This window comes from Phyllobates terribilis, unplaced genomic scaffold, assembly GCF_046119375.1.
Source record: "Phyllobates terribilis strain yellow unplaced genomic scaffold, ASM4611937v1 Scaffold_160__1_contigs__length_4322635, whole genome shotgun sequence".
Taxonomy (NCBI): domain Eukaryota; kingdom Metazoa; phylum Chordata; class Amphibia; order Anura; family Dendrobatidae; genus Phyllobates; species Phyllobates terribilis.
In genome coordinates this window covers 691,698-704,166 of record NW_027362920.1, presented here as the reverse complement: position 1 = coordinate 704,166, position 12,469 = coordinate 691,698, and positions in this window count along the sequence as shown.

Below are 12,469 nucleotides of genomic sequence, written 5' to 3'. Positions count from 1 at the left end.
CTGTGACGCGATCATAGGGCGCCGATGGACTGCTATGACATCCGGGGGTCTGCTGAAGCCTCCGTGCCTGTCATTATAAAGCTTCATTTGGGCTGTAAAGAAGACCGTGGTTTTGCTATATGGAGCATTACTGTGGTATCGCTGTATATAGCACAAGCAATCAGATGATGTATACAAATACAGTGAAAAAAAGTATATATATATTTATTAAAACCCCACACGTTCAACTCACCTCCCACTAAAAATAAAGATAATAAAAATATACACATTTTGTGGTTTGGTCTCTTTCAGAGAAATACAATCTATCAAAATATAAAAAAAAAAAACGATCAGTGAACACAGAAAAAAATTCAAAAAGACAAAATTGCATTTTTTCGTTCGCCTCAATACTGCAGAAAATCCTGTAAGAAGCGATGACCATGACATATGTGTCCCAAAATGTTATCAATAAAGTCCTCTTGCCCTTCAAAAAATAAGCCCCCACACAGCTCCATCAACCCGGAAACTGAAAATGTTACGGGTCTCAGAAAAAATGGTGACAGCATCAAAAAAAAGTTCTTTTCTTTTGCCAAAACTATTGGAGAAGTTTGGTCTTGCTGTAATCACACTGAGGAGTAGGATCCTATTACCAGGTCATTTTTACCACACAATGTGCGCCGTTAAAACCGTTCCCAGAAAAACAATGTCAGGCTTTTTTTTTCGCACTTTTACTGCACTTGAAATGTTTTTCCTGTTTTCTAGCACTATGTGGTAAATGAATGGTGTCATTTATAAGGACAGCTCATCCTACAAAATAACAAGACCTCACACTATGTGGACAGATATCAAAAAGTTAGAAAAGTTGGAAAAAGCGGAGGAAAAAACAGAAAAAAAACATAAATTGGTTATGTCGGGAAGGGGTAAAGCTGAAGAAACGCATGTAAGAGCAGAATATGGAGGAAGGTCAGATATCACAGACTGGTGGATACTACCTGCTCCATCGCTGGCAGAATACTCCACCCCCATGGTGTCCGCTGATATCTTCTCTTGTAGCAACGTCTCCAAACTCTATAAAACATCGGGAACAGTCAGCAGAGGGTTTGATGATTGGCTGATATTGGCGATATACTCAGGGGCATTACTGGGGCCAGGGAAGATTGGGAATGAATAGCGTATTGACTGTTAGAGATGTGATCTCTTCCATTAAAGGGGATGTCTAGTTGGAACAAGTTATCACTGATCTCTGGATAGGTGATGACCTGTCCCAGTGGGAGCACCCCTTTATTATGTGGTATATATGGAGGATGTGATATCATGCAGAGTTCTAGCAGTATTACACTTCGGTCCGTTCTGCGTGCATCTGGGCCATTCCCTATGGAGGAGCAGAGCTGGGGGGAAATATCAGGATCTCGTCGCTGGATCCATCCAGATGGGAGATGTAACGAGTGCGGCGCCCCCCACTGGTGTCTCAGCGTATCATGTGTTGGGGAATAATAACTTATTGTCTGGTAAATGTGCTGACTCCTGTCAGTTGTGGTCGCTGAGTGCGTGTGATGGGATGTGGCTCCGTCCGTTATATTATATCACGTCTTATACCTATAATCTCTCGCTGATCGCAGGTGTCTGTCTTCACACTCAGATGAGAAGGAACAAACAGACGATATAGGACTTTTTTTTTTTTTTTCCAAATTCAAACCGAGCAATCCTATTGGCTGAGTATGAATGCAGTTACCATGGTGACAGAAGTAGCAGCAGATTTAAAGGGACAAAACACTAATATTGTACTAAAGTGTATTTTATTATATATTTCACATAACTGACTGGGTACACCTTGGTGTGGGTGGGATGGCTTTTTTTAAATCAAAAACCATGTTTACTAAGTACCCTATATTATATATATTCACTATTGCTTTTTACTTACTTATAGCAGGGTATATGCTAATATTGTTTCTATCCTAAGTTTATCTATTTTCTAATAGAGACATGACCAGTCCTCTTTAGAATTTTATAGTGACCCCATTGAGGTCATGGACTGATATTGGGGATTGCAGAGTTGGGGCAAGGTGACAGGTGACAGTAAGTGACATCAAATGAAGGCTATGGTGCATACACAGTAAATCAGTCGTGTTATTCCACAGAAATGCTGTTCTATAAGGCTGTGTGCCCACGTAGCATTTTTCAAGCGTTTATGCTGCGGAATTTCCGCAGCGGAAACACTTGTAAAACGCTAGGTAATCCGCCCCCCATGGTCCCCAAGGGGATTCCGCATGTTCTATGCACATGCTGCGGATTTTTCCGCAGCGTTTATGCTGCGTACAAAAATCCGCAGCATGTCATTTAATTTTGCGGAAGCGCAGCGGAACTCCCGCCATTGACTTGCATTGAGACGCACAGAAACCGCGACTGTACATTTTTACAAGCGGCTTCTATGCGTCTCTATGTGCGGATGGTACCCAGTTCTGGAGGAGAGGAGACTCTGATCCAGACCTGGGTACCATTGTACCTGTAAAAAAAAGAATAAAATAACAAATAAAGTTTATATTCACCTGTCCGGCATCTTCTCTCTGAATGCCAGCAGCGCTGAAGGACCTTCGGTGACGTCACAGTCATGTGACCGCAGGCCCTTCACCGCTCTGTCTCGCGATATGCCGGCAGCCGGGAACCAGCCAGGAAGCAGCGCTGCAGCCACGCCGGGGCCTCGGGGGTGAGTATAGCTTTATTTGTTTTAATTTTTGCGGTTCACACTGTATAAATCCATGCTGTTTCCATGGATTTATACAGTGTGACCTAGTTGTCAAGCACTTTCCAAGTGATGCTAATCGCCTGGAAAGTGCTTGTCAATCTGCATGCGGAAATGCATGTGAATCCGCATGTGGATCCGCATGTATTCTGCAGGAAAAACGCATGCACAATCTGCATGCATTTTTTTCTGCCAGGGAGATGCAGAAATGCTGCAGAAATTTTCTGCTTCATTTCTGCATCGTGGGCACATAGCCTAAAACACAAAATATCTTCATATGGTGAGGAGTTGTGTTGTGTTTTCATCATTTACATTCTAGCGTGGTGATCACATAAAATGTAAAATTCCTATTAAATAATTACTGAATGACAGTAGCCTGTATCCCTGGAGGACAAGTCATTTACCGCTTCACCAGGTTTGATGTTCTAATGCATTTAGATGTTTCAGTATTTGTATATATGTATATATATATTTTTTCCCCTCTTAAGGGTATTCAAGCGCAGACAGTGACCAACTTCTTCCTCGCCTTTGAAGCACAGCTTTCAATTATTCCTGTCGTAAACAAGGTAAAAAGCTTAGAGCCGAACACTATCAGACTCCTTCAGTCCCGCAGCAGGTAAATCTGTGAACATCGCCGGCACTCCTGCTGTTCCTAGCACCGATCCCTCTATGAGCGGCTGTGCAGTAATGAAGGCAGGATTCACCCCAAACTTGCTCGTCGTTTTTTTCGATTTCCAGTTCTGGTAATTAGTTATACACATGTGTATATCCAGTGGTCAACTCAAAACCTGTGTATGGAAAATGAATTGTTTGCTGTATGCATCGCATTTGTAGGATGCACACTGTTCATTTCAATATGGAGCGGAGTAGGAGGAGACTTTCATTACTGTTCCCTTTACTTCCTCCCTGCTGATAGGAAATGCCATGCTGTTTGCTTGTGTCCTGTGATTACAGCAGCCTGCAACAGTTTTCAAGCGTGCACTTCCCGGCTCAGGCATCAAGCAGTAAATGATAAAATTAAAACGCTGCTATCCCTTTGTTAGTCACTTTTTTATCTTCTTCCCCCTTCTACGAATGCTGTAGTCCGTTATTCTAGAACTGCTCTGAAAATGGTTCTCTCTGGAGTGTTGGGATTTGGGTTTAGGGTGGGTTAGGGAATTGAAGTTCAGATACTTTGTTCATGTTTTATACTATGGAATTACTATGTCATGTATGTTATTTGAAAGATGGAAAATTTGTATTTGGAGTTTTTCAATAAAAATTATTTGATTAAAAAAAAATCATGAAATTAAAATTCCTCCCGTTCTTGAGAAAGAATAGGATTTTTACTAAGAGGTAAATTGCACGTTCCTTGTTTTACAGGCACTTTACATTTTTGCTAGTTTTGTGCGATTACACAATCCCTTCTAAAGGCCAGTGCCAGTTGTACATCTCTCCCTAAACTCTTGCTCAGCACTATATTTTATGCCAGTTTTATTATATGGTTTCTAGATTTTGTCCAGCTTTGATAAATAATTAGTATTTATACTTTTGCTTTTAGGCTGCGTGCCCACGTTGCGGATTACAAGCGTTTTTGATGCGAATTTCCGCAGCGGAAATGCTTGTAAAACGCATGGTAATCCGCACCCCATGGTCCCCAAGGTGATTCCGCAAGTTCTATGCACATGCTGCGGATTTTTCCGCAGCTTTTATGCTGCGTTCAAAAATCCGCAGCATGTCAATTAATTTTGCGTTTCCGCAAGCGGAATTGCCTTGTGCAATGCATTAAAAACGCAAGGCAATTCCGCATGTGGAATACGCGAGATAAACGCACGAAAAACGCGCGATAAATGCGTGCGGAATTCCGCATGCGTTTTTCCGGGAGAGGACTTGCAGAAATGAAGCAGAAATTTTCTGCTTCATTTCTGCAACGTGGGCACATAGCCTGAGGCTGAGTTCACACGATGCGTTTTTCATGCGTTTCCGCGGCGTTTTTGCAGTTGCGGAAACGCATGAAAAAAGCATGGTAGAAGGGCAGCAATGTTCCCCAATTGAAATCCGCATGTGCAGGTTTGCCTTGGTTAAAACTGCACAATCCCTTACTGGACTGGTCTATTAATGAGATTAAGTCTTGGAGTCCTAAGTGTTATGATAAGTGTTGTAATGGTCGCATTGCAGCTGTGAAAAAAGGGGAATTATCTGTACCTATTCAGGATTTTTGGAAGGTTTTTTTAGAGGAGGAGTCGCAAGTTTTACCTCCTCATAGGGACTATGATTGCACCATTGAGTTTGTTTCTGGAGCTACTCTTCCCAAGAGTCGCTTATTAAATCTGACTATCCCTGAAAGAAAGGCCTTGGAGGAATACATACAGACGAGCTTGGCTGCTGGTCACATTAGACCTTCTAAGTCGCCTGTGGCCGTTGGATTTTTCTTTGTTAAAAAAAAAGATGGTGGTTTACGTCCATGTCTGGACTTTCGTGAAATTAATAAGATTACCGTACGCAATTCCTACCCATTGCCGTTAATTCCAGACTTGTTTAACCAGTTAGTGGGGACCAAGTGGTTCTATAAAATTGATCTCCGGGGGGCATACAATTTGTTACGAATGAAGGAGGGTGATGAATGGAAAACTGCTTTTAACACTCCGGTAGGTCATTTTGTGAATCTGGTGATGCCCTTCGGTCTTACCAATGCAGCCGCGTTTTTTCAGAACCTTATTAATGACATCCTGAGACCTTTGATTGGCAAGAATGTGGTTGTGTATTTGGATGACATTCTGATTTATTCACCAGATCTGGATTCCCATTGGCAGAGCGTACGTGAGGTGTTGCAGTTATTGAGTGATAATTCACTTTTTGCTAAGCTGGAGAAATGTGAGTTCGCTGTGCAGAGAATTAGTTTTTTTGGCTACATTATCTCCAGCTAGGGCTTTGAGATGGACCCGGTGAAAGTTCAGGCTGTGCAGGAATGGCCTAGGCCTATTGGTTTGAAATCGATACAGAGATTTTTGGGTTTCGCCAATTATTACAGGAAATTCATTAAGAATTTTTCTATAATTGTTAAGCCACTGACTGATCTCACCAGGAAAGGTGCGAATACGGTCCAGTGGACTACTGAGGCCATTGAAGCTTTTGTGTATCTCAAGGAGAGGTTCAGTTCTGCCCCTATCCTTATGCAGCCTGATGAGACCAAGCCTTTTTTGGTCGAGGTTGATGCTTCTTCGGTGGGGGTCGGTGCAGTTTTGTCTCAGGAGAACAAGGATGGAGTACATCCCTGTGATTTTTTTTCAAAAAAATTTTCAGAAACCGAACTTAATTACGATGTTGGTAATCGGGAATTGTTGGCTATTAAACTTGCGTTTGAACATTGGCATCATTTCTTGGAAAGTGCTAAATTTCCTGTTCAGGTTTTCACAGATCATAAGAATTTGATCTATCTGGATGCTGCCAAACGCTTGAATGCCCGTCAAGCTAGGTGGGCACTTTTTTTTTCTCGGTTTAATTTTTCTGTTACCTATATCCCTGGTACTAGGAATGTTAAAGCCGATGCTTTATCTCGCAGCTTTTCCCCCATGGTTGGTACCGAGGAGGAGGAGAGCATTTTACAGGAAGGAGTTGTGGTAGCAGCATTAGACTCTGTTTTGGAAGAAGGGATTCTGAAAGCCCAAGAGGATGCCCCATCTAACACTCCTCATGGGAGATTGTTTGTGCCTAGAACCTCTAGGAGAGATTTGTTTGTGGGGTATCATGAGTCTCGGTTGGCAGGTCATCCAGGAATTTCTGGGACTAAGAGACTTATCAGTCGCAGTTTTTGGTGGCCCGGGTGGCAGAAGGAAGTCATCAAGTAGGTGCGTCAGTGTACGGTGTGTGCTAGGTCAAAGGCTTCCCATACCCCTGCTGCGGGGTTGCTTTGACCTCTGGAGGTTCCTAGTGTGCCTTGGACGCATTTGGCAATGGATTTTATTACTGACCTTCCTGTGTCCGAGGGTTTCACTGACATCTGGGTGGTCATGGACCGTTTTAGCAAGATGTGTCATTTGGTTCCATTCATTAAGCTACCCTGCGCTAAGACACTCGCTAAGGCGTTTGTTAAGGAAATTGTCAGGCACCATGGCGTTCCCACCGACATTGTTTCTGATAGGAGACCTCAGTTTGTGGCTCGCTTTTGGCGTGCTTTTTGTGACAGGTTGGGAGTCCATTTGTCATTTTCGTCTGGTTATCATCCTGAGTCTAATGGACAGACTGAAAGAAAGAACCAGGATGTGGAACAGTTTTTGCGTTGATTTGTGGCAGACAATCAAGAGAGGTGGTCTGAGTTTCTGCCACTCGCAGAATTTGCTCTTAACAACCATACATCCTCCTCTGCTGGGTGTTCTTTTTTTGTTGTACTGGGAGACATCCGTCTTTTGGTTCGTTCTCCAAATTGCGGTCGGCGGTGCCGGAGGAGGAGAATTTTTCCGGTGATTTGGAGAGAGTTTGGACTAATGTACGTTGTAACCTTCAAGAGGCTAACAAAAAGTCCAAGAAGTATTTTAACAGGAAATGTAAAGAGGTTTTATTTACTGTGGGTGACATGGTTTGGTTGTCCTCAAAGAATCTGCGATTGAGGATTTCCTCTAAAAAATTGGGTCCGAAGTTTGTGGGGCCTTTTAAGGTGCTTCAGGTGGTTAACCAGTCTGCTGTTAGGTTGGAGGTTCCCTCCTCCTGGAAGATTAATCGTGTGTTTCATGTTTCCTTGTTGAAAAAGGCTGATGTATCGGATAGGGAGGCCACTGTCACAGTTCCTCCGGTGGTGGAAGACGGCGAATATGAAATTTCTCGTATCCTGAATTCCAGAGAGCATAGAGGGAGATTGCAGTATCTCGTCGCTTGGAAAGGTTTCGGTCCCGAGGAATAACTCCTGGGTTAAGGCGGATGATGTCTCTGCCCCTAGACTTGTCAGAGCTTTCCACAGGAGATTTCCAGATAGGCCTGGGCCTGGAGGATCCGGAGGATCCTCATAAAAGAGGGGGTACTGTTAGAACCCTCCTGTTTGTTTTTGTTTCTATCTTGTGTTTTGCAGTCACGTGACCATCTTCCTATTTATTCCAGCTCCGCCCTTCTGGCCTTGCTAGACTTCAGTGTTGTTTAGACTGTCTTTCTAGCCAGGTGCTTTTGTGCCTATCTATCTCTAGTTTGCTTGGTCCTCTGGACCTCTAGTACTTTTGTCAGTTTTTCTTTTGCTCTGCAACAACTTCTGTTAGGAGGTGTCCCATTTTTGTCCCAGTCCTTAGTTCTTTTAAGGACCCCTTCCTTTCTCTATAGGTCTCCGTTCAGACTAGCCGAGGACGAAGGCGGGTCTGTTCACAAGGAACAGGTTGCCTGCTACAACGTAGGGACTCAGCTTAGTCTTACTGTGGGGACAGCTCTCCCCTTCTTTCCCTAGTTTATGTTGCAGATCATAATAATCTTGGATCTACTCATACTTAACAGACAGAACCTTCAGTGTTTCTCACTCACACACCACCTCCTCATCTCGCATCCTATCTGTCAGTGTTCCCCAAGGTTAAGTCATAGGACCCCTGCTCTTCTCCATCTACACCTTCGGCCTGGGACAGCTCATAGAGTCCCACGGCTTTCAGTATCATCTCTATGCTAACGACACACAGATTTACCTCTCTGGACCTGATATCACCTCCTTACTAACCAGAACCCCAAAATGTCTGTTCGCTATCTCATCCTTCTTCTCTGCTAGATTTCTAAAACTTAACATGGATAAAACAGAATTCATCATCTTTCCCCCATTTCACTCAGCCTCCCCATCTGACCTATCCATCAAAATCAATGGCTGTCCACTTTCCCCAGTCCCACAAGCTTGCTGCATCAGAGTAACCCTGGACTCTAACCTCTCCTTCAAGCCACATATCAAAGCCCTTTCCTCCTCCTGCCGACTCCAACTCAAAAACATGGATCCGCATATTCCTCAACCATGAATCTGCAAAAACACTAGTGCATGCCCTCATCATCTCCCGCCTCGACTACTACAACCTCCTGCTCTGTGGCCTCCCCACTAACACTCCCGTACCCCTCCAATCTATCCTAAACTCTGCTGCCCAACTAATCCACCTGCCTTCCGCCTACTCCCCGGCTTCTCCTCTCTGTCAAATAGTTCACCGACTCCCCATTGCCCAGAGACTCCAGTTCAAAACCCTAACCGTGGCATACCAAGCCATCCACTACCTGTCTCCTCCATACATCTGTGACCTAGTCTCCCGGTACACACCTACACGCAACCTACGATCCTCACAAGATCTCCTTCTCTACTCCCCTCTTATCGTTTCTTCTCACAATTGCATACAAGATTTCTCCCGTGCATCCCCCCTACTCTAGAACTCTCTACCCCAAAACATCAGACTCTCGCCTACCGTGGAAACCTTCTAAAGGAACCTGAAAACCCACCTCTTCCGAAAAGCCTACAACCTGCAGTAATCATTGCTCCACCACACCGCTGCATGACCAGCTCTACCCTCACCTACTGTATCCTCACCCATCCCTTGAAGATTGTGAGACATCGCAGGTAGGGTTCTCTCTCCTCCAGTACCAGTTTGCCATTGCGTTTTTGTTCAAGATTTTTGCAATTGTGTTTGCTATGTATACCCCCTTTTTCACATGTAAAGCACCATGGAATAAATGGAGCTAGAATAATAAATAATAATAATAATAATAAAGTGCCACACACAGTGTCCTGGTATCTCATCCATGCTCTTTCTATTTTATCTTTCATTTGCAGAGATATTAGCAATGAAAGTATTTGGCGCCTAATGAGTTAAAAAAAATTAAGTCCAAGTAGATGTTATCAGAGTTTTCACTGGGGGTGCGAAATTCTTCTCCCTGCATGATGCTGACCAATTATAAGCAGACGACAACACTGAAAAGAAAGATGATCACATCCCCACCATAGCTTAGAGCAGATTTCTCAGTGTCTAAGATGTAAGGATACAGACCTGGTCTCCTGGGCTAACCTCCTGCATGATTAGAGCACACAACTGACTAATACCTTTCAGTTAAGGTCTCTGTGGGTGAAGGGGCAGCACAAGAGAGTTTAGTTGTGCAACCTTACAAACCTTTCTAACAGCTTTCCTCCTCTTATGGCACTCTCACCTCTGCTGTTCTGCGCCTATCCCAAACTGCCTGTCCAGAAATGAGAGCACAGTGTCAGTATCACACTTAGATCCGTTGTGCTCAACTTGTACTCATTCTGCAGTGAGATTAGAGCAGACTGTCATTGCATTTCACCATAGAAGTAACCCAGAACACACTGCTCCTGTGTGAGGTGTAATAACAGCCTAATATCACTGCAGAAAGAATACAAGTTGCTTGAGCACAGAAGACATAAGTGTGATACTGACACACTCCGTAATCAGAGAGTCAATAAAAGGGTTTGTAATGTGACACAGAGAAACTCAGCTGTGCGGCTCCTTCCTTGTCTAAGAGCTGTTACCTCTGCTTTCTAATCATGCAGAAGGTTAGACCAGGAGATCAGGACTCTCCATCATTACACATCTTAGGCTAGGTTCCCACGATGAGCTTTTGGTGAGTTTTTGATGTTGCAGAATTTCTGCACCCATTAAGATAGGTTACTTGCATTATTTCTAAAATATGCAGCGTAAAAACTCACTAAAAACTCATAGTGAGAACGTAGCTTTATACCCTAAGAAACCCGCTTTGAGCTATGGTGGGGGCGTGTTCTTCTTTTCTTTGAGTGTTGCTGCTTGCTTATGATTGGTCAGCATCATACAGGAGAAATCTGCAGCATATTTAAGGATTTCTCACAAGCCTCATTCGGGTAAGGCTGAGTGCCCACGTAGCGTTTTTCAAGCGTTTATGCTGCGGAATTTCCGCAGCATAAACGCTTATGAAACGCTAGGTAATCCGCACCCCATGGTCCCCAAGGGGATTCCACATGTTCTATGCACATGCTGCGGATTTTTCCGCAGCGTTTATGCTGCGTACAAAAATCTGCAGCATGTCATTTAATTTTGCAGAAGCGCAGCGGAAGCCCCGCCATTGACTTGCATTGAGACACATAGAAACCGCGACTGTACATTTTTACAAGCGGCTTCTATGCGTCTCTATGTGCGGATGGTACCCAGTTCTGGAGGAGAGGAGACTCTCATCCAGACCTGGGTACCATTGTACCTGTAAAAAAAGAATAAAAAAACAAATAAAGTTTATATTCACCTGTCCGGCGGCTTCTCTCTGAATGCCGGCATCGCTTGAGGACCTGCGGTGACGTCACAGTCATGTGACCGCAGGCCCTTCACCGCTCTGTCTCGCGATATGCCGGCATCCAGGAACCAGACAGGAAGCAGCGCTGCAGCCACGTCGGGCATCAGGGGTGAGTATAGCTTTATTTGTTTTCATTTTTATGGTTCACACTATATAAATCCATGCTGTTTCCATGAATTTATACAGTGTGACCTAGTTGTCAAGCACTATCCAAGTGATGCTAAAATCGCCTGGAAAGCGCTTGTCAATCTGCATGCGTTTTTTCTGCCAGGGAGATGCAGAAATGCTGCAGAAATTTTCTGCTTCATTTCTGCATCGTGGGCACATAGCCTAAATGCAAAAAGGTAAATAAAATTACCAAAATTTCCACAACAAAAGTGTAGCTCTACCTACAGCGTATTCACACCCAGACTATAAGATTATGGCCGGTCTCTGGGTGGGTGTTTTTTTACACAGTAGTCAGAACCTACAACATTGTGGTGCCGTGCATTACATGAGCTATACTAAGGGAGCGCCTGTCAGCATAGAGCGAATACGTCCATATACCGACCAGCAGAAAGTGTAAGAGAAGAACTATAGAAGGATGGACCATAGTGGAGCATTCCGGACTGGAGCAACATAAGGAGCCAGAAGGCTTCCCCCCGGTATTCCATGCTATGTGCTCCTTATAAAGTGACATCTCTCCATAGACCCCTCTGTGAAGACCACCCCCTTATCCAGATGATACATTCTCACTTCCACCATATATAATGCAGACTGGCCATTTTTTATTTTTTTTCAGAAAATCACCAATTTTGGGTCGTCAGCTGTAGAAGAAGAAATGCTTTACACCAGTGCTGGGAACCTATGGCAGCGTGCAGAGGGGGCAGCAGAGCCCTCCTGGGGGGCACCATGGCGGCAGCACTAGCGCTACTGGATCGGGCCGGCGGGGAGAACTCTGAGCCGCCGAGTGCCGGCACCAGCTCCGCTACTGCAGCTAGATGTGCGATCTCTCTCGGACGGAAACACATCGAGATGAAGTGTATTGCAGCGCACGAACTAGCCAGGCCCGAGCGCTGCAATACACGCTGCCGGCCAATCAGAGGCCAGCGGCTGACGGCCAATCAGAGGCCAGCATGACAGCCAATCAGAGGCCAGCGGCTGACGGCCAATCAGAGGCCAGCATAACGTCGGCCGGTCAATCAGAGGCCAGCGGCTTCCGGTCAATCAGAGGCCAGCATGAATTCGGCCGGCCAATCAGAGGCCAGCGGCTTCCGGTCAATCAGAGGCCAGCATGAATTCGGCCGGACAATCAGAGGCTAGCGGCTTCCGGACAATCAGAAGCGGCTGCCGGCCAATCAGAGGCCAGCATGACGTCGCCCGGTCAATCAGAGGCCATCGTCTGCCGGCCAATCAGAGGCCAGCATGACGTCGACCGGCCAATCAGAGGCCAGCGGCTTCCTTCCAATCAGAGGCCAGCATGAATTCGGCTGGCCAATCAGAGGCCTGCGGCTTCTGGCCAAT